Consider the following 27106-nt stretch of genomic DNA (forward strand, 5'->3'; position numbering starts at 1 on the left):
TGGAGTACAGTGGTGCAATCATAGCTCACTGCAGTCTTATACTCCTGTATTCAAGTAATCCTCCAACTTCAGCCTCCCAAAGTGCTGGGATTATAGGCGTGAGGTACCACGCCAGGTCCCAAGACAAAATATTTAAAATGTGTAATTCAAAATAGCCAAATAAGACATCTGTTGTACTGCTCTTTGTAACTTTTTCCCTTTGAATCTCTCACAGTTAAGCACTTTTAAAAAGGGACTTATAAATTGCTTTCATACAATGTAAATATGCAGATCAAATGCCCAAAGTGTCTTTAGAATTTTCTTTTCAAAAATGTCTCTGATTAGAATAATCAGATCATTTTTCTGAACAGGACTGGTTAGGTATGGAAAGAAAAACAGAAGAGAGGGTCCGAAAGCCAAGTTCGTTGTGGGGAATTCTTTGAGTTCTTTTAGCAAGACTTGATTCTGGTTGTGGTGGGGGTGCAAGGGTGGGTAGGAGAGAGGATAGAGAAAATTTACCCCGAGACTCCTTCCTGCAACTCCTCAGACTCTTCCAGCTAACAGAACATGGGCATGATACATTAATGAGCCGAGAGTAAATAACAAATGAAGCAGAGGTGCCAGTTCCCTTGAGGCTTAGGTAAGATGTCAGTGGTAAGAAAATACTACATTCTTTTTGTGTAAGAGGCCAAAAAGGTGAAAATCTCTGGTAAGGCATAATAACAGTAGAAGAGAGAAAGACTAAAGTCTACCCCTCCTGAAATTTATCTTGTTATGCCAGTCCAAGCTAACTTCAAATTCTGAGTAGCAACAGAACTCATCATATACTGTCATATTATTATAGAGCCTCTTAGAAGACAAGAGAAATTTGGGCTGCTTCTTTTTTTTTTTTTTTTTTCTGAGGCTCTAGCATATTAAAAATGATGAAATACCAAAAAAAGACCTACAATGATTATATATTGTTTACAATTAACAATAGGCCTTTGATACAAATTGTAATAAAAGTAAGTATGCTAGTCATCACAGCTACAAATCATGAAAGATACAAAATCAGAGTATACATATGAAAGACAAAAATGTAAATTTCTATGATGAATATGTTGGTCTTTTAATCCTGTCATTATCTTTGTGGTTGTATGTAATGCCACAATAAAAAATCAGGCTAAAAATCTATAATGAGTCCATTTGTGAATAAGAAGTCAGGGCCAAATTGTCTTCGTTTGCCATCTCCCCTGCCCTCCTTGTTTTAAGTTCTGCTCATGGGGGTTTCCAAGCAGACTGTAGCCCAGTTTAAAGGAATGACTGTGTCTTATGAGTTGTGGGGCAAGAGGTTGAGGGGAACAAGAGTGGGACTTTGACTGGATCTGTAGTGGAATGGCACATACTACAAGTCAACAGGATGGAAGAGGCAAGTTCAGAGAGGATGACATAAAGCAGGGAAGGGTAGAAAGATGCCATAAGTTCAGGCAGATGCTCAGAGCAGACCCTTGTACCTGGTCTATCCACCCTGGAGTGAGCCTGGCAGCCCACAGAACTGAGATAGGAATTGGCAGTCATAGTCTCCAAGACAACAGGCCACATGACCCCACCGATAACACAGGAGATAGTAAACAACAGGTCACAAGTTCCTGCTGCTAAGAGGATAACAATAAAGAAACCAGGCTGGGGGCAGTGGCTCATGCCTGTAATCTCAGCACATTGGGAGGCTGAGGTAGGCAGATCACGAGGTCAGGAGTTCAAGACCAGCCTGACCAACACGGTGAAACCTCATCTCTATTAAAAATACAAAAATTAGCCAGGTGTGGTGGTGCACACCTGCAGTCCCAGCTATTCGGGATGTTGAGGCAGGAGAATCACTTGAACCTGGGAGGCGGAGGTTGCAATGAGTCAAGATCTCACCACTGCACTCCAGCCTGGGTGACAGAGCGAGACTCTGTCTCAAAGTAAATAAATAAATAAATAAATAAACAAAACCATCTAGAACCAAGGTGGAATGAAAGTGACCTTCACTATTCATTAGCATGCTAAAAAACATGTCAGGGCCATGACAGTGTACAATTGCCATGGCCACTCTCAGAAGTTACCCTGAATGGTCTAAACCGAGAGAAAACCCCAGTTCTGGGAGTTCTCTGCCCCTTTTTACAAAAAACTTATGCATAATCCATCCCTTATTCAGCATATAATCAAGAAACAACCACAAATATAACCAGTGAGCAGCCCACAGCGCTATTCTGCCTATGGGGTAGCCCTACGTTGCTTATGGAGCAGTCTTCCCTTTGTTCCTTTATTTCATTCATCTTCCTCTTACTTTTTTCTATCAGATCGCTTTTGACTTCTTTCTTGTGTGAAGCCAAGCACACAAGGTCCCCCAGACTGAACCCCACTTTTGGATGTGCAGAAGGGATGGGTTGGCTGAACTTTTCTACTCCCTTCTCTATGCAATTCATGATCTCATCGCCAAGTTTCATTCTCGTATTTCACTTTTTTTAAGGGCTTTTCTACTAAGTCTTAACAATCATTATGTTTTTGAATTTTTTTTTAGATTATTGTACTTTAAGTTCTAGGGTACATGTGCACAACATGCAGGTTTGTTACATATGTATACATGTGCCATGTTGGTGTGCTGCACCCATTAACTCGTCATTTACATTAGGTATATCTCCTAATGCTATCCCTCCCCCCTCCCCCCTCCCCCCTCCCCACAATAGGCCCTGGTGTGTGATGTTCCCCTTCCTGTGTCCAAGTGATCTCATTGTTCAATTCCCACCTATGAGTGAGAACATGTGGTGTTTGGTTTTCTGTTCTTGCGATAGTTTGCTGAGAATGATGGTTTCCAGATGCATCCATGTCCCTACAAAGGACACGAACTCATCCTTTTTTATGGCTGCATATATTCCATGGTGTATATGTGCCACATTTTCTTAATCCAGTCTGTCACTGATGGACATTTGGGTTGATTCCAAGTCTTTGCTATTGTGAATAGTTCTGCAATAAACATATGTGTGTATGTGTCTTTATAGCAGCATGGCTTATAATCCTTTGGGTATATCCCCAGTAATGGGATGGCTGGGTCAAATGGTATTTCTAGTTCTAGATCCTTGATTAATTTAAAATGGATTAGAGACTTAATGTTGGACCTAAAACCATAAAAACTCTAGAAGAAAACCTAGGTAATACCATTCAGGACATAGGCATGGGCAAGGACTTCATGTCTAAAACACCAAAAGCAACAGCAACAAAAGCCAAAATTGACAAATGGGATCTCATTAAACTAAAGAGATTCTGCACAGCAAAAGAAACTACCATCAGAGTGAACAGGCAACCTACAGAATGGGAGAAAATTTTTGCAATCTACTCATCTGACAAAGGGCTAATATCTAGAATCTATAAAGAACTCAAACAAATTTACAAGAAAACAAACAAACCACCCCATCAAAAAGTGGGCAAAGGATATGAACAGACACTTCTCAAAAGAAGACATTTATACAGCCAATAGACACATGAAAAAATGCCCATCATCACTCGCCATCAGAGAAATGCAAATCAAAACCACAATGAGATACCATCTCATACCAGTTAGAATGGCAATCATTAAAAAGTCAGGAAACAACAGGTGCTGGAGAGGATGTGGAGAAATAGGAACACTTTTACACTGTTGGTGGGACTGTAAACTAGTCCAACTGTTGTGGAAAACAATCATTATGTTAACATATACTTTGAGAAACTGTTGGAGTAAGTGCCATTTGGGGGGAATATGTTCAGAGAGAGTGGTGGCTTCCCCCATGACCCTTCCACCCCTGGAAACACACACCCTGCCATCAAACTGAGCTTCTGACTTAAAGTCTGGGGAAGGCAGGTGACAGGGATCTGGTACTTAAATTGATAGAGGAGGACCTAGAATGTGGGAAGAGTGAAGGAATTTGGAGTTCTGGACAAGTAGAGACAAAATCCCAAGCCATAGAATTCTGTGAACAACGGAATGAGGGTCTAGGCAAGGGCACCAGCAGGGGAGGGTGCAGCTTGACACTTAGCAGGGTTTCCCTGCATCCCTACAGCTCAGTCCAGAGGTGATCTGGATGTGATGCAGGTGGAACAATCATATAATTCCCATAATATATACATGTCTTATGAACTCATCCCAATCAGAAAATACTCCACCTGCCTGATTGTAGGTGCTCTATAAAGGAAAAAAAGTGTCATTAAAAGTATTACAAAACTCTAAAAGGTCAGAGCCTACAGTCTCTGTGCATAAGCAAAACCATTAGATAATCTGGGTGAGAGATCTTTATGGCCATTTGTCATTTGATGATATTTTCTTCACCTGTAAACCCAGAATGATACACTGTTACTAAGAGAGGATGAAACAGAAAGGCCTGGAACATTCCATTCCCAAGAGATAATTTATCTAAGTTAAAACAAAGAGAAAGAAAATCAAAGCTTAAAATGTTCTCCAGTTTTGGTCTTTTGCACAGTCAACAGAAGCGTTACATACTCACTACTTTGTTATTAAAAATAGAGGCTACTCTCCTCCCAGTGTCCCAAGTGAGAAGAGGAAAGTTGTAACTGGATGTCATCAACAGGTTGAGAGACCAGTCACATCAAGGAAGAGAAGAGGGACCAATTTATGTTGACAACATTTAACTTTGATGAACCTCTTTTTATCAGCCTTTTCTAACTTGGGGAGGTGGGAGAAGGGAAGAGAGAAAGAAGTGAAGTGGGGGAAGGTCGTCTAGAAATCTAGAAGAGAAAAAGTTTACCTGTAAAAAGAAAGCCAATGTGGATTATAATTTAACATAATCTTAAAAAGAAAATAAAGAGACTTCGACAAAAGTCAAAGCAAACCATTTTAATCACTTTGAACCCCAGGAGGAAGAGGGTAGTTTCCCTTGACCTTTGGCTAAAAAGCCCACTTAAAAAGCTGGTAGTCCACGGGTGCCTGTAATCCCAGCTACTCAGGAGGCTGAGGCAGGAGAATCATTTGAGCCCGGGAGGCAGAGGTTGCAGTGAGCTGAGATCACGCTATTGCACTCCAGCCTGGGCGAAAGGGCGAGACTCTGTCTCAAAAAAAAAAAAAAAGCTGGTAGTCCAAAAGGAAGGCTATGTTAGCAGGGAACACTGCTGCACAATCAGAGGAGTTAGTTTTTAGTCAGAGTTTACCAGAAAATCCCCAGGAAGTTTGAAGTTTCTTCCTCTGTGTCATTTTGAGTTGCTGTTGTCTGTCCCTAACCCCATTCAGATTAGTCAGTGTGAAAGTATTTGAAGGTATTTCTGCCATTAATTTTAATTCATTTCTAATTTTTTTTAAAAATTAATAAACTAAAAATAATAGCAAGTCCAATGATATTAAAAGCTTAATTTTTTTTCTCATATGATGATTCCTTATAATAGGAAAAATTCCTTAAAGAGCTATGTTTAAGAATTCATGAGATCTGCTGATCTTTTATCAAGTCACACATTTGTTTCTATCAAGCCATTAAGACCATGTGTAATATCAAAATCATTGAATTATTGTGGAAACTCTTCTCCACATTATTTTATTATTTATTATTATTTCTACAAATTATTGTGTAAACTGTCCATCCAAAGTGACTATGGACAAAAAGGAAGTGGATGTGATAAAATATCAATGTATTGATACATTGAATTTAAAGTCAGAGAGGGTTCTAGATGGAAAGGACTGCATAAATCAATGAGACCTGTGGTTCTCAACTCTGGTTGCATAATAGAATCACCTCTATAAAGGTATTCCAGTCTTATGTTTCAACTCAGTGTTTTAAGGATATATTCTTGATTATTTATTCTATTTCAAATCTTCTCATCTACACCTCCCATTTTACCACCATTGCCAAATTTAGCCATGGGACACCTATACTTCTTATGAGTGATTTTTATTCTCCCTCTTGTTTGAGATCAATTTTTCTCCAATCTCTTTATCTTTCCATTTGAACACCTACAGAATTTTTCAAGACTCTTCTCGACTTCATGAATTTGAATGCTATAATATTCATGGTTTCTAATGCAGAATGTAATTAAAAACAGTCTACATTTGTCTTCTTTTTAAAGGTTAATATGTTTGTTATAAAATAATTTAAAATATTAAAACATGATAAGTATAAAAACCATAATAATACACAGAATAGGAAATATATTTATCACACATATAAGAAAATGTTGAAGAAAGTGCAAAATTATTTAAATATATTCTTGTGTATCAAGGTTTAAGGACTTTTAAATGTATCATACCTAATGAAATGAAATAAACATTTTCAAGACTTTTGGGAAGGACTGTAGATTATTATCACACTTTGAAATATAATTTGATAATGTATATCAAAGCCTTAAATATTTTCATTTCTAAAACCTGGCATTAAGAAAAAAGTCAGCCATCTCTATGTGTCTCTGTCTTTCCTTTATGAATTTCTGCTCCTTTGTCCTAACACCAATGACTTTGGGTATCTGTATTAGTCTGTTCTCATGCTGCTAGTAAAGACATATCCAAGACTGGGTAATTTACAAAGGAAAGAGATTTAATTGACTTGCAGTTCAGCATGGCTGAGGAGGCCTCAGGAAACTGACAGTCACGGAGGAAGGGGAAGAAAACACATCCTTCTTCATACGGCAGCAGCAAGGAGAAGTGCTGAGCAAAAGGGAGAAAGTCCCTTATAAAACCATCAGATCTCATGAGAACTCACTATCATGAGAATAGTATGGGGAAAACCACCCCTATAATTCAGTTATCTCCACCTGGTCCTGCCCTTGACACGCGGGGATTATTACAATTCAAGGTGAGACTTTTGTGGGGACACAGAGCCAAACCTTAGCAGAATCCTATTTAGGATTCCATTATATGTTTTATAATATTTTTTGAGTTTCCATATTAAATCACTTTTGAAAGTACATATATCTTCCGACTTTTCATCAAAGACGAATCCCTACTTCCATAGGCTTCAAAGTGAGGATCATAACAATACCTTCTTCACAGTATTATGTAAATTAAATACATTTTCATGTGAAGGCTGGGATTGACTAAGTGTTGGAAGATCTCTGGAGTTCTTTCTGTAATTGAAGCCAAGCTCTTGATTGCCTGTGAGGCTGGTAGGATGTGGGTGATCACATTACATTTCTGGTCTGTTTCTCAAATTTCATCACATTGCTGTGAAAAGTTATCATGGATATGTCAGGTTTTGAGCATGCTGTGATGCTGGGAGCTTGGTGGAGACCTTCTGGAGAAGAGAAAATGGAGGAAGGTCAAAGTGAAAAGCTAATTTCCCCATTTCCGGCCATTTTTGCTAGGAATGGATGCCAGCCTCACAAGGTAGCCAACTGAACTGGAGCAGTTACTCACTCTTCCATTTGGGGGCTGGTGTTGTGAAGATCATCCTAGGCAAGAAGGAACTGCTGAACTGTGAACTTCACTATCTTCTACAAATCATCAAAATGTTTAGGTCTTATTTGCCTTACCCCATGCCTTGCTAGTGTTCTAGGTCAAGACGGATTTGTTTCATCACAAAGAACCTATAGAGACATAATGTTTCTTTTCATCTATGCCAGGTTAGCACGTTTTAACTTACTTCAGTTGACATAGAGTTATTTTTAAGAAGAAACTTCAATTGGCAACTAGGAGGGAAAAAAATAAAAACAGAACAGACTGGTTTACAGTTTCTTTTAAGATACATTCCCTCCTTTCCTAACTTTCTTCCTTCCTCTTTTTCTTCCTTTAATTTTTTTTTCTGATTCTTTCTTTATTTAATAAATTTCTTGAGCACTGTGCTGGTCAGTGGGGAGTCAAGGATAAATAAAATGCATGATTTTCTTCCTCTAATTTAGCTATAATTGAGCCAAGCAGCAGTTTAGCTGCTGCAGCTCATAGAACACCAAATCCTAGATGCATTTTCCAGCTTCAATACTAGGTATGCCAATTCCCATTTGAGCTCATTTTAGTCTAAGCCTCTGTTTGAGGTTCTCAGAATCTGATATTCTACGTACCTTACTTTTCTGTGGCACTTGTGTTGTTGCAAGGCAATGGACTTGCATTATTCTTAACTGCCATCAGATGGTGCCTAATGCTGGTGCCCATAATTTACAAATATTATTTATTTTAAATAAATTTCTGATGAAGTTAATTTTGCTTTCACTATAAAAACATATCCCTAAAATATAATCATGCACTGCATATTTCAGTCAACGATGGATCACGTATATGACAGTGGTCCCATAAGATTGTAATACTCTATCTTTACCTTTTCTATGTTCAGATACGTTGAGATGCACAAATACTTACCATTGTATTCTAATTGCCTACAGTATTCAGTAAAGTAACATGCTATACAAGTTTTTTTGTTTTGTTTTATTTTGTTTTGTTTTGTTTTGTTTGAGACAAAGTCTTGCTCTGTCGCCCAGACTGGAGTGCAGTGGTGCGATCTCGGCTCACTGCAACCTCTGCCTCCCAGTTCATGCCATTCTCCTGCCTCAGCCTCCTGATTAGCTGGGACTACAGGCCCCTGCCACCACGCCCAGCTAAGTTTTTGTATTTTTAGTAGAGACAGGGTTTCACCGTGTTAGCCAGGATGGTCTTGATCTCCTGACCTCGTGATCCGCCTGCCTCGGCCTCCCAAAGTGCTGGGATTACAGGCGTGAGCCACTGCGCCCGGCCACATGCTATACAAGTTTGTAGCCTAGGAGTAATAGGGTAGACCATATAGCCTCCATTTACACTGGGTTATACCATCTAGCTTTGTGTAGGTATACTCTATGATGTTCATACAATGACAAAAATCACCTAAGGATGCAGTGCAGTTCTTATAATGTATTCCAGTCGTTAAGTAATAAGTGACTGTATAAAGCATTTAACCATTTGCTAATCACTAAATTTTGCATACTCACAACCAATATTTGCATTCTGCTTTATAATTTGCTATTAAATATGTTCACATTATTAAAATATTTCTTTTGAGTTCCCCATAGGTCTTTGAGGTTAGTAGGGCAAGTGTCTTTATTTGCCTCATTTTACAGATGACAGAAAGGTCATCTGTAAAATGATATGGCCAAGGTCACCCAAGTACTAAGCAGTAGCATAGGGATATAAGGCCCAGTCCTCTGATTTTATATTTAAGCAAACTGTTTAATACCATGCCGTAACAACACAAATAAAGAAGAAATACCAAGTTACAAGTCCAGTAAAAGTTGATCTAAAGACCCTGTATTATAAATCTTTACTCAACTAGTTTTCTCCTTGTTGCTTTCAGAAAACTGTTGAAGTTATGTTCCACATTTGATATCCACATTTTCCAGGTATTGAATGACTGAGACCCACATAGCACTCACTTGTCTACTATGAAGTGTTAATTGCCATCGTAACCTTCACTTTCTCTCTGAGATCAATACTTTTCCTTTTTTGTTTTATATTATACAATGAGAGACGTCCCCTCTTACTTTATATTCCTTGAACAATAAGGACCCCTTAACATTACACATCTAAAATGATATATTAACACAGGATTTTTTTTAGTAAAGAAAAAAAACAATTTCCCTAGTAACTAGGTTGCTATAGTCTCTTAGGAAGTTCAGCTATTATTGCTGAATGCTCAAATCTGTCTTATTCTTCTTAAAGTATCCAAGCCATTTTTTTCAGTATGAGCAATTTAATGATGCTCTAAAAATAATTTTTAAAAATAGCTAACCAGCAGGGCATGGTGGTGTGTGCCTGTAGTCCCAACAACACAGGAGGCTGAGGTGGGAGAATCTCTTGAGCCCAGGAGCTGGAGGTCAGCCCGAGCAACATAGTAAGCCTCAAACTCCTAGAAGCCTCAAACTCCTGGGCTCAATCAATCCTCCCACCTCAGCCTCCTGAGTAGCTGGTACTACAGTTGTGTGCCACCACGCCAGGCTAATTTTTAAATATTTTGTAGAGACAGAATTTCACTGTTTAATGGTTTTTCTTTTTAAAGTCTTGGTGCCACCAGGCCTGGGGCACTCCATGCTCCAGCAATCCTAGGTTGGTAAGAAATTAATCTATTGGTTACACTTGCCTCAGTGTATTGTTCTGTCAAGCCTCCAGCCTGCTCACCGCCACAAGCTTTATCAGCAGTTGACTGGGTCTCTGCCTCCTCTTTGGGCATCAGGTTTCAGGTGTATGGCTTGAAATGATTCTTAATAAATCACCCTTCTTCTCATTGACACCTCACCCTAGCTCCAGAACTTGCTCTCCCCTGTGACCTGCCCCACTACTGATAAGCTCTTTGCTGGCACTAACTTTAGGTCATTCTCCAGGCCATATGGACATGGCATTCCAGGAAAAGGGGAGGTGTGAACTGGGGGCACGTGAATGTGGACTAGCACAGTGTGTCTGGGTAATGGCAGTGATTAGTGTGATTGGAGCTAAGGTCTGTGCAGGGGGCATAGGAGGACACCAGGCTAAGAAGGGAAGTTTGGCCTAGATTGAATAGGGCCTTCTCATTACATTAGACTTGATCCAGTACTCAGTGCAGAGCCGCTAACAGTTTTGGGGCAGGAGAGTGAGTTAATCCTATTCCTGTTTTAGGAAGAGGACTTCAGTGTCAGCATGGAGGGGGACTGGAGGATGAGACTGCAGGAGACAGGGAAGCTCTTTACAGGAGGTTTGCCTTGATCCAACATAAAATAGTAAAGGGTGGATTCTGAGATCTGGCAGTGGAATGAAGAGATAAAGAAGATGGGATAGATTGTTTCAGAAATAAAACTGATACAACATTTTGATTAATTGAATATAAGTTAGAAGGAGCAGGGAAAGTCAAAGGAGTGGTCTTCTTAAACATATATGTAGAAGTTTGTGCCAGTAACTGAGTGAGAAATAGAAAAGGTAAAGCAGGTTGGGGAGAAGAAGACAGGTTCTGTTCTAAATATGCTGTTTGAGGCCTGAAAGGAGAAGCTAAATGTGTATCAGATAGACAGGGGACACTCTGGGAGTCAGTCATAGAATTTACAGGAAACATCAAGAGTTGTTGCAGATTGGTCCAAGTCAAACCAAAGAGGAAACTGAACTCAGAGATTGAGTGACAGGTAGCAGGACTTAAGGATATGTGATAAATAACTGGCTTTCAACATTCACTGAACATTTAAGGCACTTGGGAGGCTTTAGAGTATTAGTAATTTCATTGAGATACAATTTACATAGCATAGAATTCATCTGTTTAAACTTTAGAATTCACTAGTTTTTAGTATATTCAATATTGTGCAACCACCACCACCACTTAATTTTAGAACATTTTGTCACCCCAAAAAGAAACCCTATGTCCATTAGCCATCACTCCCTACTCCCTGCAATGAACTTAAAAAAGAAGGTTGCTACTGGAAGGGTATGGTAAAGCTCACAGTCTCACAAAGGGCTGAATTACCAGACCTTAGGAAGAGCAGAAAATACTCCAGCTCTTGGATTCCCAGGAGAAGAAACTGAGAGGCTTTTTCTTCCCAGGGATGCTGACTGATGACTCAGCATTCACATCTTCTCTCCTATGTGTCTCTGCTCAGTGGCCAAATTTCAGAGAAGGAAATTCAAAACGACCTCTGGTCAGGGAAGCTAGTCAGAGAAATCAAACAACAACAATGAAAAACCAGATGTCTAACCACATCGTTGGTCTGGAGAAAGCTGCATGTACGAAGACTCTATATTGCCTCCAGTTGAGAGTGAATGTGAGGTGAGGAAACAGTACATGAAACTTTACTCTTCAACAAGTCTATACCAAGGGAAAAAGAAATAAAGCGATTGTGCACAGTGACCTCCTGGGCTGAAATATTTCTCCCACCCCAGCCTTCTGAGTAGTTAGAACTACAGGTACACACCACCACACCTGGCTAATTTTTAAAAATATATATTTTTTGTAGAGATAGGGTCTCCCTATGTTTCCCAGGCTGGTCTTGAACACCTGGATTCAAGTGATCCTCCTGCCTTGACCTCTCAAAGTGCTGGGATTAGAGGTGTGAGCCATTGTGCCTGGTCTTTGTTTAAGATATGATGTCCTCGAATATGTTTATAGGCTGGGAGACTTGGGGGAGAGGGGAGGTAATTAATGAAGCAAGTTACAGAAGAAGGCAGGTAGGGCTGATATTAGGGGCACAGGAGGAGGGATTAGCTTTGGAATGTAGGAGGCACACTTTTCCAAATAGATGGAGATTTGCAGGGTAAGGGGAAAGGAGAGATCTGCAAACTGATGGCCTATATTTCTCAGGGAAACAAAAGACAAAGTGATGTGTAGATTGAGGGTCTAGGGAGTGAGGACTTGAGGTGAGTGGTGGGTCTGTGACTCCTGCTGCGGGGTCAGGTTCACTAAGGGCAGCAGAGCAGGGGAGACGTCCAGTCAAGTTTGACACCATGGATTGCTTTTTGTTCCTTTTTCCTTCCAATACTGCTTTTTTTTTTTTTTTTTTTTTAACATTTTAATGTTTATTTACCCCTCTCTCAGAGTGAACTTGAAATGTTAAAGGTTAGACTGAATGGACCACATCATAAAGTTTCTGCTCAAGTTTTGGTGGTGTGAGGATGAAGTGGGCACAAAAGTAGCTTGTTATTATTGGACTTCACTTACCCTTGTTTCTCCATCATAACCCCTGGCCCACAGATGTTGGTTTGTCTTACTATTCTTGAGGACTTGGAGCCCTTGGTTCAGAAGATGAGGCAAGAGTGCGGTGGATCCCCTCAGGTGTAACTTTATTGCGCAAGGGTGCACTAAATAGGCAGCACCTGAGTACCAAGTACCACCAAGGTTGTTTTGAGGAAGGTAGTTTATATCACTTCAAGGTAGGGTTGTTGGGACAACCAAGCAAAAGTGGCATAAAGACTATACTTACCTTCCATAACTGCAAGAGGCATCAGTGGCGAACAAAAAGATCTCTCAATTGAAGACCAGGTGACCCCAGATGAGATGTCAATCAAGATCTGCCCCCTCTGAGTTCTTTAAAAATGGAAGCTCCATTCTTGACTTCATAATGGCTTGATTGCAAACATCACAGGCCTTCCTGTTAGCACAGCCCTAAAAAAGAACATCATTTCAGACTGCATTCTGATTGGGAGAAACAATCAGGAATGAGATTGGCGGACCTGAGTTAGAACCCCTATCCCACCACTTCCTAACTGTGTGCCATTGGGCAAATTACTTACTCTCTCAGATCCTATGTCTTTACATATAAAAAGATAATTTTAAGATGATATTAAATATCCTGGTGAAAGCATTAAATAAGGAGTCTGGCACATGTTAGGTGGGCAACAAGTACCGGAAATGATGGATCATGATATTTAATTTAAAGTTGTAGGTTTGGGGGTCTTTGTTAAAATAATGTAAAAGATACTTGTGAAATTTCTCTGTGGATACAATGTAATACAAATTCAAAGTGAAAAGGAGTTAGTCCCATTACCAGAAAGAATACAAAAACAAGCAGCAACAAAAGCAACAAACAAAAAACAAAAAGACTCCTGGTAATCATAAACACAGATGTGTTCTCTTAAAGACTGAGATTCAAATTGCCAAGGACATTATTTTTTGATAAAGCAGTGCAAGTGCAAAGATATATAAGTACCCCTGTCAAGCAGCTCACGGCTACCTCCTAGCACTGTTGTCAAACCCTCAGTAACTCCCCAGTGCTGTTCCTGTCCTTTCCAGTCTCGTCTTTCGCCGACTCCCTTGACCTTTCAGCGCTGGTGAACTTGGATTCCTAGCCCTGCATTTGTTTTCCCCAGTTCAGCATTCTTACTGTTGTCATTCCATTTGTGTCTCTCGAAATCCTTCTCCTATCCCTACCCATAACCCTACGAATTTTCTCATCCTTCAAAACTTGATCAAATCTCCCCTCCTCTAAAGCCTCCTCAGAATCATCACTTTCTGCTCCAAAATCCCATGGTACTTCTCTTCTGTAGAACTAATTTGGCCAGCTAATTAGAGTGGGCATGTGTCATTCTTTTAGGCTGCTCCGCATCTGAAGCCCTTTCCTAAGTTTGAGGGAAGTAGCGCCTGCCTATGGAAGTTGAAGATGCTTGAACATTTTCCTAGCCTCCCTTGCAGTTAAGACAAGGGCACGTGACAGAGGCTGAGCCAATCAGATGCATTCACTCCACTTGGCTGAGGAAGCCAGGGATGTGGAGAAGCAGAGACCCTGCAGTTCTGAAGCAGTTGAGGGTGATGCCTGTGGAGACAGCTGCGTTTGGTTTCCTGAGTCAATGATGGCAGAAAGTCTAGCAGTAGTGGCAAATAGGCACACTGATTGGTCTGTACTCTGTGGTAGGAGTGGCAAAGTCTTCACCAAACCTCATGGCATGATATGGGCATTGCTTTTGGCTACTTATCTCCAAGACTGATTCTCCAGCTTTGCTGAAGGTTTAGGGCCAAAAACAGGAGATTTCAGCATAGTAACTGCTTAAAGTGCAATACAAGGCCACTCTGGGAATTTCTTACTGCTTGTCTTTTTAGAAACTTGCCTCCAGCCGTGGTTAGTGGGCCTTCTTTCTTCTTAGGCCGTGCCCACAGAGGAATTTATAGCAATATTTTTGGATGTTGCAATGTTTTGGGGTCAATGCTGACATTTGGGAGAGGGCAGAGATGCTAGTTTTCCTGCAATGTGCAGGAGAGTCACACACAATGAAAAAGTATCTGTCATCTCCTGTCCTTTTCAAATGTCCCCAGGTTAAAAAAAAAAAAAAACACTGTTTATAATTATCTGAGTCTAGAATCTGACTCTGTTTTACATACAAAAACAAAATATTTGGGACTTTTTGAGGGAAGACTGCATTTGGTTTGGAACTTCCCCAAGGGTCTTTGCTATTTAGAGATGTCACATCTTTAAAGATGGCAACAGTGCATGTGGTGTTGTCAAGGCGACACCTGAGGTTCAGAGCTCGAGCATCACCCCCTGCACTTCCTAGATTCTGTGGGTCCCACTAGCATCTTACTCCTTCATTGTGTATTTTGTAGTGTCCTCCTGGCCAAGCACTTGTATATTGTAGACATATTTTTATGTATTCCTTAAATTGCTTCCCTTTATTTCTCCTTTATATTACCATTAGGAAAGTATATTCAATTTTTTAAGTTCATTTAAATTTTATTTCAAGATAGTCATGGTGGCATTCTAAATTACTTGTTATAAAAATGAACAAGTACCATGACCATGACCCTAAAGCCCTCTCTTATTTTCCCACAGTCTTTCAGCCTATCCCCTCCCAAACATGTTTGTTACTAAAGATCCATCAGGGTGGAATTTTCAACGTTATTCAATTTTTTTTAAGATAACATACTTTCCTTCCTGTTAGTTATATATATAAATGCCCTCAGAAAATGACTCTATTCTTACAACCATAACATCTTGGGTTAAGATTGATTGAAGATTCAATGGCACATTTCAAATGCTGATGGGAGGGGGCTTTAAAACATCAACTCTCAGGCTCCTAGGAGCTCAGTTTCTCTCTAAGCTTTATTGGGTATAAAAAGCACATAGTGACCCAATCCACACTCTGCTTTTAATGGCCATGTGAGGGAAGAAAGCTTTGCTTTATCTCTCTGAATGCTTAGAAAGATTTAAATATAAATTAGCACAAGCTTTGAAAAACAGAAAAGAAGTACCATCATATTCTATTTTTCAGTCACCAATCATCAAATTACAGTTGGTGAACTTTTGGGCAGACTGAGCTACTTGGCCTCATGGTGAGAACACAAAAAGTCTCCCCAGGACAAGGTGTCCTCAGCCAGCTCAAGTGCAGGTTGCAGATGGAGCCTCAGTGCCCAGACAACAGTGCCCAAAGGCTTTCTTACCGGTTTCAAGTCTCCTCTTGAATGACAATCATTCTGAGGATGACATTTTGGGGTTAGAATGCTCCTTGACTTTAAAAAACAAACAAACAAACAAACTGAACCTTATCATATTTTACTAGTGGTCATTGGCTGTTGACAACCTGTGTACAATATGTTTTTGCTGGAAATCAAAGTGTGTTCGTCAAATGCCCTTTCAGAACCCTATTATCTCAGCATGCAAAGCCAGCATCTGAGGATTTTCCACATAGAATCGACCGGTGTGTACTAAAAGACGTATGTATAGAAAAGGGGAGCTATGGTTTTAAAGAAGACTGAGTTTTCATCATTTTGAAACTGTATAAATTAACATGAGTTTCAAATCAACAGTCTGCAATTTTGATTTTATCAACTCAAGAAGCCTTGATCCATGGGAGTGACATAAAATGTTCTGGAGATTTTAATCAAGATGAGATAATGCATATAAAAGTGAACAGTGAGGTCCCACACAAAGTATTTTAGGATATGCTACTAATTTTCGTAGTCTCCAGGGTAATGTTTAATACAAATTTGCAAACAATGCAATAAATATACTCTGAAGTTGGATTCTTGTAGTTTAACAGCTACTCATTGCAAAAAAGAAAAAACTGAAAATAATGAGCAACTTTTTAGAACATTCATTAATGACTTTTCTTTTAAAAAATGGATTTTACCTGTTTTATTTTGTGTCAACCAGATATAACCTGAATGACCAAAAAGAATAGTATGTTTTTTTCAAATATGTCACCTTTATATGCTGGAAATATTTGCTCAAGATGTGATTCAACTGTGTCTGCCACACTGGAGAGCTTTAAAGAATCCTTTTACATTGAAGTGTCAATTATTTCTCTATTCTTTTCAGGCAGGTGAGTACCCTCTCATCATTGTCAGTTCATCTCATTTTCATTTTCAAAGTGCTAACCTAGAAAGTGGCCAGGTGCTTTGTCTCTGTCTCCTTGTTTTCACAGCCCCCAGCGCAGTCTTTCTTTTTTGTCCTTGTCAGTTTCATAACTTTGACCTCAAGGATGTTTTTCAGCCCACAGAGTAACTTGCAGCTTCCCAGGCTCTGCTGTGCAAAGATGCTTTTCATTTTGTGAGAACTACCTGTGCCTTGATGTGGTAGAGATACTTCCCTTCTACAAATTCAGCAAGGCACGATAACTTGTTTTCTTGATTTTCACACTGACTCAAACATTTATTAGGCATAGTACTCTAGCAATGTTGGGAAATACATAGAAGAGTCCCCCCATTTCTTGACCTTAAGAACCATACATAAAATAAGATGGAAATAACATGTGCTGAATGCAATAGAACTGCTCCATCCAATAGAATAATTGCCAGTTAATTGGTTACTGAGCATTTGAAATGTGGTCTGAATTGAGATGCACCATTAATTGTAAAATACACATTGGATTTCAAAGATTTACTGAAAAAATGCAAAGCATCTCAATTTTTAAATACTGATTACATGTTAATGTGATAATATTTTGGATATGTTGGGTTAAGTAAAACATATATTAAAATTAATTTAACCTGTTTCATTTTACCTTTTTTCACGTGGCTACTAGAAAACTCAAAATTGCATCTTTGGCTCACATTATTTCTATTCAGCAGTGTTGTTATAGAAGTTTACAGAGGAGTAGGGGAGTATGTCCTATATATGTGGTAGGGTAGACACAGAGAGCCATGGTGAACAGAAAGCTATCTGAGAGGAGGTGACACTGGAGCTAAGTCTTGAATGGTGGCAGACTCTAGACACACAGAGTGGAGAAGGGATCTCAGCCAGCAGCAGAGAGGCAATGCTGTGTAATGGGCAAGGCAGGCTTTGGATGACATCTCAACTCCCTCTTATGATAAATTAGTACAGTGCCTAGAACAAGAAAAAGCACTTAATAAGCGGTATCTAATTTTACCAGGATGTGAATGTTAGCAAGGTTAAAGGATGATTTAAAGGATGTTAAAATGACTTCTAACCTAAAAGTCATTTCCTTCGCTACCATGCCAGAGACACCACCACTAAAGCCTTGCCTCTCCTTTCACATCGCTGCTTATAAAATAATGGCTTATAATCTGAATGAATCCCAAATTCTACACAGTACATATTCATGAACAGAGGAAAAAAGCGATACTTCCCAATTGACTTTCATTGTCCTTCTTCCATAAGTGACTTTCTAACATTTGATAACCTTTTTTTATTTTTTGCATGTGGAAATAAAAGGTTAGAAGTAAAAATGGACCATTATCTTTCCTTTTCTGATTGAAATCCTTAATCATTGTGAACCTCCCCAAAATATTAAATGGTCCACATGTATCCACATCAAAATTATGGATGGCTCTGGAAACTAGACCAAACTCTGAGGATGACAGAGTGGCAATTACCAAGTGACACAAGACAAGCTTGGCATATGGCCAAGTTCCCTGGCATTTGGCCAATTTCCCGTTAACGCCATATGGATTTACAGAAGGGCTTTATGGCATGCTGATATCTTACTGAAATATTCCAAGAAACTAATATTAGATCAGCACCTGATAGGTTACTTGGAGGATAATTGACTGGAGAGATCATTATAATTTCATACAGAAGTGAGCTTCTGTTAAGGACTGGTGCTTGCCACCGGATGGTGGGCTAAGAGTTGTGAGGTCCTCAGATATGACAGTGGCCCCAAACAAATATATTCTGTCTTCTATCCCGAGGTTCTGGCTGCAGCAGCTTTAAGAGGACCTTTTCTAGAGGAATGAAAACAAAGTCTACACATGACTGTTGATTCAAGCACAAACCCCACAGGCAACTATCTTCTAACTTGGTTCCCCTTGCATTTCAACTTCTCTTTCCCCCAGTTATCTGTTAAGAGAGCCAGAAAAGGGTGTATATTGAGAGCCCCCATTCACTTCCAAGTTTTACCTCTAGTAGCTGCCTTTATGATAATAATAATAATAATAATAATATCTAACATTACTGAGCACTTACTGTAGTATACTATTTGTTCAATCCTCATAATACCACCACACATTAGATATGGTTTAATTTATTAAATTATTTACTAAATATAAATTTATTTATTAATTTATTAGCTCTTACGGTTTCTGTGAGTCAGGAATTCAGACGAAACATAATAAGTATAATTTATCTCTGCCCCATGAGGTCTGGCTCAGCTGGGGGACTTGGAGACTGCAAAGTTCTAAAGGCTCATTCACTCGCGTCTGGTGGTTGACGCTGGCTGTCAGCTATGGGTCTAGGTGGGGATATCAGTTGGAACACCCACATGTGGCCTCTCCATGTGGCTTGGGCTTCCTCATATCATAGTGACTGGGTTTCAATGACAAGTGTATATGAGTGTGTGTGGGTGTGTGAGAGAGAGAGAGAAAGAGAAAGAGAGAGAGCAAGAGAGAGAGAGAGAAAGTGCCAGGCAGAGGCCCTGGCTGAAGTCACATCACTTCTGCCACATTCTTTTATTGAGCCAGTTTCAAAGTTCAGCCCAGATTCAAGGGAAAGGAATACAGACCCCATCTCTTGATGAAGGAATATCAACATCACTTCACGAGACTAGCATGTGGGATGAAATATATATTGGTGCAGCTGTCTTTTGGAAAATATAAACTGCCACACACTTGTGTTTTATAGATGATACACCAGAGGTTTAAAGAGGATAAATAAATTGCTTGTGATTATACAACTGGTAAAAAGAAAAGCCAAGATAGAAATCTACTGGTTTCCAGAATCCATGCTTAAAAAAAAATCAGTGTTACACTATATCCCAACCCAAATTCTTTCCAGCTTTAAATTTTTAAAGAAACAATAAATTTAAAATAATGGATTTCAATTTCTATTATAAAAAGTATGCCACAGACTTCATAAACCTGGAGTCAGGGTGGTAATACAAGATCACAATTATTTTAACGTCCAAATTATAAGAGCTGAAGCCTCTAATAATTCAAGTCCTTGATCTTACTGTTTTCCCTAAAATTTCTTTCTCGCTATTTCTATAGCTCCTAAAGAGGTATGTCTTATGTGCCTACAAACCTGTCTGTCCTCCGCGAGACAGATACCCTGACTTTGTTTCCTCTGCCAACAGTGGGACTTCTGAGAACATCGGTGACAAGGGAGCTGGGTCTTCTCTCTACAGGAGCAGCTGGGGGAGCCAGAGGAGAACTGGTTTTGCACAAAGGTAGGAACAAAGACACACATACCAACTCCGAGCCACATTTTGTCTTGTCACCTAGGCAAAGAAGTAGCATAGCCTTTCCCAGAGACTGACAGGGTCCATGAAAGCTGATCCTTCCATTTCATTTCCACATCATTCTCATTCCCTTTCACTGATGCTAATCCTTCCTTCCTTCCTTCCTTCCTTCCTTCCTTCCTTCCTTCCTTCCTTCCTTCCTTCCTTCCTTCCTTCCTTCCTTCTTTCCTTCCTTCCTTTTTTTTTTTTAAAAAAAAAAAAAGCAGCTGCAGGATGCCTGTAATCCCAGCACTTTGGGAGGCCGAGGCGGGCAGATCACGAGGTCAGAAGATGGAGACCATCCTGGTTAACACAGTGAAACCCTGTCTCTACTAAAAATACAAAAAACTAGCTGGGCATGGTGGCTGGCGCCTGTAGTCAGGCGAATGGCCTGAACCCGGGAGGCGGAGCTTGCAGTGAGCTGAGATCCTGCCACTGCACTCCTGCCTGGGTGACAGAGCGAGACTCTGTTTCAAAAAAAATAAAAGCAAAAGAATCCACCCCATCCTATCCTTATGCTATCTAGGGCAGGCCGTAATTCAGCCTGGGTGTCCAAACTTACTTCTACAAGGGTTAGGAAGACTTACGTTTTTCCTTTCCACCAAAAAACTGCAACAAAGTCTACTGGAAAAGCTCAGCTCATAACAAAAGAACTTATGTACCAAACATAACCTCTGACTTCTAGGGCTAAACATGAATCTTCTGGTTATAGGTGACCTCACGTGGCTGCCAAAACAATGGGTGCATGTTTCCTTTTCATTTGGATGTCTCAAAGAACAGTGAGGTAGTTTTCCCTAAACAAAAGAGGAGTTAACTCAAAAACAAATTCTCTTTTTGTACACTGCTCAAAGCTGTGAAAAAAAGTTTTCCCAGGCTTCTTTCTACTTTAGCAAGATATCAAGGCCACAGCTTTAGAACTCTTTGCAAGAAGAAAAATTCCTGCTAAGATGTAGCTCAAATATGGGAGCCCAGCTGTGGGGCAGGTAGCAGAAGGCTCTATATTCCACAGCGGGCCTTTCCCTCATGGGATTAGGATACTACTAGTAATAGTAGTGGTAGTAATAATGAGGAGGAGGAGAAGAAGGAGGGGAAAAGGGAGAAGGAGAAGGTGCAGGAGGAGAGAAGTAACATGCTTTGAATTCTTTCTAAGTGCTGAACACAGTGCTAAATGCTTTCATTTAGTTGAAACAGCTAGATGAGGTAGACACTGTTAGGTATGTGTATGAAAAGATGCCATTTTTTTTCAGATGAGGAAACTCAGGTTTAAAGATGTTCAGAGTTGAGAGTTGTCCAAGTCCACACAGCTTCTAAGAGGTGAAGCTGGGATTTATTAATAGACCCAAGTATTTTTACTCCTTAACTTGTCCATAGTTTACGTCAACAGCTAACTAGCTGTTAGGTGTTGTTTTCCTAAGAAATCCAGTTAGTCCAAATTTTATTAAACACTCACTGTGTGCACAAATCCATGCTAGGTCCTGGGATGACAGACATGGAATAAGATCCTGTTCCTGCCTGAGGAAGCCAGGGGTTCAATAGGGAAGACAACATGCACAGTAGGAAAGGCTCTTAGGGTCCTCTGGGATCACCAAGTAGGGAGGGATTAGTTTTAACCCTGATGTGATCTAGAGAAAATTCTAGAATGTGGTTTTTGCAATGGAAATTAGCTTATAAATACAATTTTGATAGGTAGAAAAGAAAGAAAGGGAAAGACATTCTAAACGAGGAAATCATATTAAGAAAAAAGAAGATAAATGGTCTGTTAAAATGCATGGTGTGGAGAAAGGAAGGTTGAATTGTCAGGAGATGGATAGAAAGTTAGGTGGTTTGGGTGAGAGCCTCAAAAGATGGATCAGGAAAGAGAGAAGGGAAGTCAGTTGTGGTAGGCCTTGCTTGTCCACAAAGGAGTTTGGAATTGTCCTGTGGACAGGGAGAGCCATTCAGAGGCTTTTGTGCAGAGGAGTGGCAAAATTATCTAGGTGTTTTCAATACTAGGTAGCTTCTGTAACTCCTCTAATGGACAGAATTTTTGGATCCACCTTGCATACTTTCAAGCTGGTTGGGGTATTCCGAAGGGAGAGCCAGACTCATCTTTCATCTCCAGGGCTCTATTTTGTTTCCTTGGGTTGGATTTTTAGTGGCATTGCCTTTCATGTGGCTTTCAAGTTACTTAGATGCATTCCAACAGTGGGGGGAAAGGCTGGGATTTGTGCTTAAATTCTCAACCAGAGGCCAATGACTGGCAGTCATTCCCAGGGAGGGCAAAGGTTTGCAAGAGGGGAGAATGTGTGTAGGAGAAAAGCAAATCCACTACAGTCCTGAAAGTGAACTGGGAGAGGGAAGGGCAGGAGGAAGGGTTACTTCACAGTTACAGCCTTTTCCTGGGCCTCTGCAATTACATGTGTTCATCTTTGCATTTTTAGCCTTGCACAATTAAAATAATTTCTCTTTATGGAAAGCCTAAGACATGACAATTTTCGAAATGATTTGTTATTCCTTTTTGATACCGTAGAGGTCTTCTTCACTGAGATCTATGAGGAGACTCATCCTTGTTAAGTAGCCTTTGTGAGAATGATCTGGAGTCCACAAAAGTAATTGCTACAATGCCCATATAATCTCTACCTTGACTAACCTTGTAAAGCCTGAGCAGACACCTCTGTCTGTGCTGCTGGCTAGATTAGAGTAGGTGGAATCAGATATTGTGAGAAAATAAAGCAGGCTTTCTGCCTCAGTGAAAATTTCTCTTTTCAAACTGACAACAGCTTATAAACTGTCTAATTCCATGTGGGCTGCCATGCTTACCCTCAGGCACTGAGTAGCTCTGGTGTTCAGCTTAAAAGTTAGTCCACCGGTCAAAACAGTTATTGGTTGGCCACTGAATTAGGAGTGGTATAGAAGGCACAGAAACCATATCCTCATGTTTAAGTAAAGAGATAATACCCACATGCAAACTTATGCAAACTGTTCACCAGGCCTGTAGAAGAAACTCTTTGACATTGTTTGGAAGAATGGAGTAACTGAGTGCAGCTATGACTTCTGTACGTTAGGAGTCAGGTCAGCCCAGAGGCCAGGGTGGGGGCCTGCACAGGGCATTTGGCCTAGACTTCCTAAGCTTATCATGTGCCTCAGATGTAGACATTTGACCGTACCAATGTAGGTCAAAATGGGATGAGTCCTAGAACTCGCGAGAGTCACTGACAGCTCTAGAGGGAGAGGACATTCCTCATCAGCCTGAAGTGTATGTGCTAGTCTATACTACCCATTGTGCTCTATAATTCAAGTGTTTTAAATAGATTTCATAATTGTCTGATGACGGCACAATTATATTGCATTGTGTTTGTGCGTGTTAATGTTAATTAGGAAGTTTCTAAAATGGCCAGTCTTGTAAGTCTGTAGAGCCATTTTGTTATTATTTATTTTAACATACCAGGAGCCTCAAAGAATTGAAGTATGTTACCACCAGCGAATCCGTACAGGTCTGCAGCAACCTCTATTCTTGCCTCCTCAGAAGAAAGAATTTAACTGAAGGGCATAAGGCAGAAGGAGTGAACAAGGCAAGTTAGGCCGAGCGCGGTGGCTCACGCCTGTAATCCCGACACTTTGGCAGGCCAAGGCAGGCGGATCACGAGGTCAGGAGATTGAGACCATCCTGGCTAACATGGTGAAAACCCGTCTCCACTAAAAACACAAAAAATTCTCCGGGTGTAGTGGCAGGCGCCTGTAGTCCCAGCTACTCGGGAGGCTGAGGCAGGAGAATGGCGTGAACCTGGGAGGCGGAGGTTGCAGTGAGCGGAGATCAGGCCACTGCACTCCAGCCTGGGCCACAGCGCGAGACTCCGTCTCAAAAAAATAAAACAAAAAACAAGGCAAGTTTTAGACCAGGATTGAAAATTTATTTTAAAAATTAGAGCAGGAATGAGAGGAAGTAAAGCACATTTGGAAGAGGGCCAAACCGGTGACTGGAGAGATCAAGTGTGTACTTTGACCTTTGACTCGGGGTTTTATATGTTGGCATGCTTCCGGGGTCTTGCATTCCTTTTCCTGTGATTCTTCCCTTGAGGTGGGCTGTCTGCGTGTGCAGTGGCCTGCTAGCACTTAGGAGAGGAGCATGTGCAGTGTTGGGGTTGTACACATGTCCACTTGAGGTGTTCTTCCCCTGCCAGCCAAATGTCCCTAGGAGATCAAATGCCAGCTAAACTCTACCATTTTGCCTCTTAATGAGCATGCTTCAGCCCTCTGGCCCAACTCCGGAGATCTTACTGGGAAGCTGCTGATCATCAGTTTCAGGTTTTTTCTACCTATTAGGAGATTGCCTTTCCCTGGTACTGGCTGCAACCAATTATTATTTTAGAGAAACAGTGTAACCACCACCTGACCATAACCTGATGGCTGCCTGGCATTCCTGGTGGTAGTAGGGAGCCTTCTCTTGCCCTGCTCATGCCTGACTAGGTACCTACAAATGGAGCCTCACTTGACCTCCCTGCACTCTGAATATGGGGAAGTTATGGAGCTTTGTCACTTGTCTCCTGAGTCTCAGCCATAGAGGAAAACAGCTCCAGGTTTGGAAAACTGGTGTGCATTAACATGAATTATATGTGTGTCAGTACTTAAGCTTGCCCATTTTAGGTCCTGCTGACTGAGCTGTCCATCTTCCCTGAAGCAGTCTATAGCATTTTTTCTTTTTTTTTATAATAAAAATTTAAAATATTTATTAAAGAGACAGGTCTTGCTATGTTGTCCAGGATGTAGTGCAGTAGCTATTCACAGGCACAATCCCACTGCTGATCAGCCCGTGTATTAGTCCATTCCTGCACTGCTACAAAGACATACCTGAGACTGGGTAATTTATAAAGAAAACAGGTTAATTGGCTCATGGTTCTGCAGGTTGTACAGGTTTCTCCTTCTGGGAGGGCCTCAGGAAACTTACAATCATGGTGCAAGGTGAAGGGGAAGCAAGCACATCTTACATGGCAGGAGCAGGAGGAAGATAGACAGTGAGAGGTGCTACATGGTTTTAAACAACCAGATTTTATGATAACTCCATCACAAGACAGCACTAGGGGGATGATGCTAAACCATTAGAAACCGCCCCCATGATTCAATCACCTCCCACCAGGCCCCACCTCCGACACTGGGGATTACAATTTGACATGAGATTTGGGTGGGAATTCAGAGCCAAACCATATCAGCAGAGGAGTTTTGACCTGCTGTATTTCCAGCCTGGGCCAGTTCACCCCTCCTTTGGGTACCTGGTGGTCCCCCAGTCCAGGGAGTTTACCATATTGGAAGCAAGCTTAATGCAGACAACTGATCAGCATAGCACCCTACATCCCAGGACTCCTGGGCTCAACTAATCCTCCTGCCTCGGCCTCCTGAGTAGCTGGGGCTACAGTTGCATACCACCAAGCCCAGCTTTGTAGCATTTTCTTGTTCTCAAAGCATTTAAGGGGTAGTCTATGAGGACTTGTTAAATCTACCAAAAATGAGAACCTGGAGATTCTGTGTGGAGACAGCACACGTGAGGGTTGAGCTGAGAAGATTCCAGCCTAGGAAAATGAGTAACACTGCAAATGTTGTTAGCTAACCCTGCCACGTGCTCAACTTGAACTACACTTTGACTGATTTTGGCCAAACTCACCTAAGATGGCCAGTTTTAGTGTGAAGGTTTGCGTCCACACACAGTTATTCTGATTAAATACCTGGGGCCCGTGTTGCCTACACAGGATATCCAGCCACTGTCCTAGCTCAGCTTCCAGAATAAATCTTTATTGATTGTTAGAAAAAAGTAAGTTTGACGTACAAAAACCCTCAATAACCCTGCATTTCACTCGTTTAACAATGATTTACTGAACAGCCCCAGCTGCCAAGGGCTGCCCAAGGCATGGGGTAGAACAGTGACCAGGACAGGCCCTGCTGTCCCCAAGCCCACATGCTGTGGTGGGAAGACAAGAACAAACAAGTAAATAACTAAACCCACAAGAAGATTTCTCATAGCATGTGAAGAAAATAACATGGGGTGATTTGATAGATTAGGTAGCAACTTTAGATTATATGGTCAGACTTCACTGCCAGAGGAAGTGATGTTTGAGCCCATAACTTGTACCTACATTTAGAGCTGAACATTTAGAGCTTTTTATTGTGCCCCGTAACTATATAGAGCTCCCTGATGCAAGAATTCCACAAGAAACAATAGTTACCTGGATAACACTCAAGTCTCTTACTTAAGGTAGTCTCATATATGCTTAATTATCTCTGAGTCCAACCAATATCCTCTGAGAACGTTTGATTTTTACTTTTGTGGACAGGGCAGGCTACTTGCTTGTGGGGAAGTGTCAGAGTTGGTTGGCTGCTCCTGCTGGTTGGAGATTAGTTAGAATTGCCTGGTGTTATTTACAACTTTTTCCTTCCCTTCATTTTTATTGCTATAAAGATTTTTTTTTTCTGGAAGGTTCTTTTATTTGAGGTATGATGATATCAATGAAACGAATTTTGCAAACCACCAATGGAGATTTGTCTTACTGTTTTATTGTAACATCTAAAGTCTTTTTCTCTTTTGCCACTGCCCTATAGTCAATGAGCGGAAGAAATACTTTCGAAGTGGCTGCTGACTCAGTATCAATGTGTGGTCCACTGGTACTTAAAGATGCAGGGCATTTCCAAGCTTTCCATAAGGGAATAATTAAACCACCGCAGGTAACAAAGAATTAATTTTGAAGGATATTAAGCACCCTTAATTAGCACATTTGAGTTTCGTTTCCCCACAGGGAAAATATTCTCATGGCAACTTGCCATGTCAGAGCTTCTAAAACTTCTCCCTAAACTTATAGCTGAAGCCAGTTTTACTATGCAAATGAGGACTGCAAAAGTCTTTTAAGCCAACTCATTCATAAGCATTTAAGAAGCTCCAGGGCCTCTGGATTTTGTTAATAATTCTGTGGCAATCACTGGGGAAGTCTTCTGAATATATAGCTGGTAAATTCAGAGTGCCTAAACCTAATAACCCACATCTGTGCAGATTTTTGAAAGCTTGTTTTTCCCCTAAATCCTGATTATGCTGTATTTTAACTGCATTTTAAAGTTTAAGTGAAATCAGAGATCATAAAAATGCCAGACAAATAGATACATCTC

The 27106-nt window shown here is 40.6% G+C and overlaps 1 long non-coding RNA gene across 6 annotated transcripts in view; it reads right to left on the reverse strand.

The window, feature by feature from the left end:
- LOC119625348 (uncharacterized) overlaps nucleotides 1-27106 on the reverse strand; it is a 132891-nt gene that overhangs the window by 91872 nt on the left and 13913 nt on the right. For 5 of the 6 annotated variants that reach the window (XR_012094213.1, XR_012094214.1, XR_005241531.2 and 2 more), the window contains 2 exons: nucleotides 12802-12983; nucleotides 11357-11533 (listed from right to left, as the gene is read on the reverse strand). This is a non-coding gene — a long non-coding RNA (uncharacterized lncRNA). The remainder of the gene's footprint in view (nucleotides 1-11356; nucleotides 11534-12801; nucleotides 12984-27106) is intronic. The other variant, XR_012094212.1, reaches the window with a different exon arrangement.

Source organism: Chlorocebus sabaeus, chromosome 10 (assembly GCF_047675955.1).
Source record: "Chlorocebus sabaeus isolate Y175 chromosome 10, mChlSab1.0.hap1, whole genome shotgun sequence".
Lineage (NCBI taxonomy): Eukaryota > Metazoa > Chordata > Mammalia > Primates > Cercopithecidae > Chlorocebus > Chlorocebus sabaeus.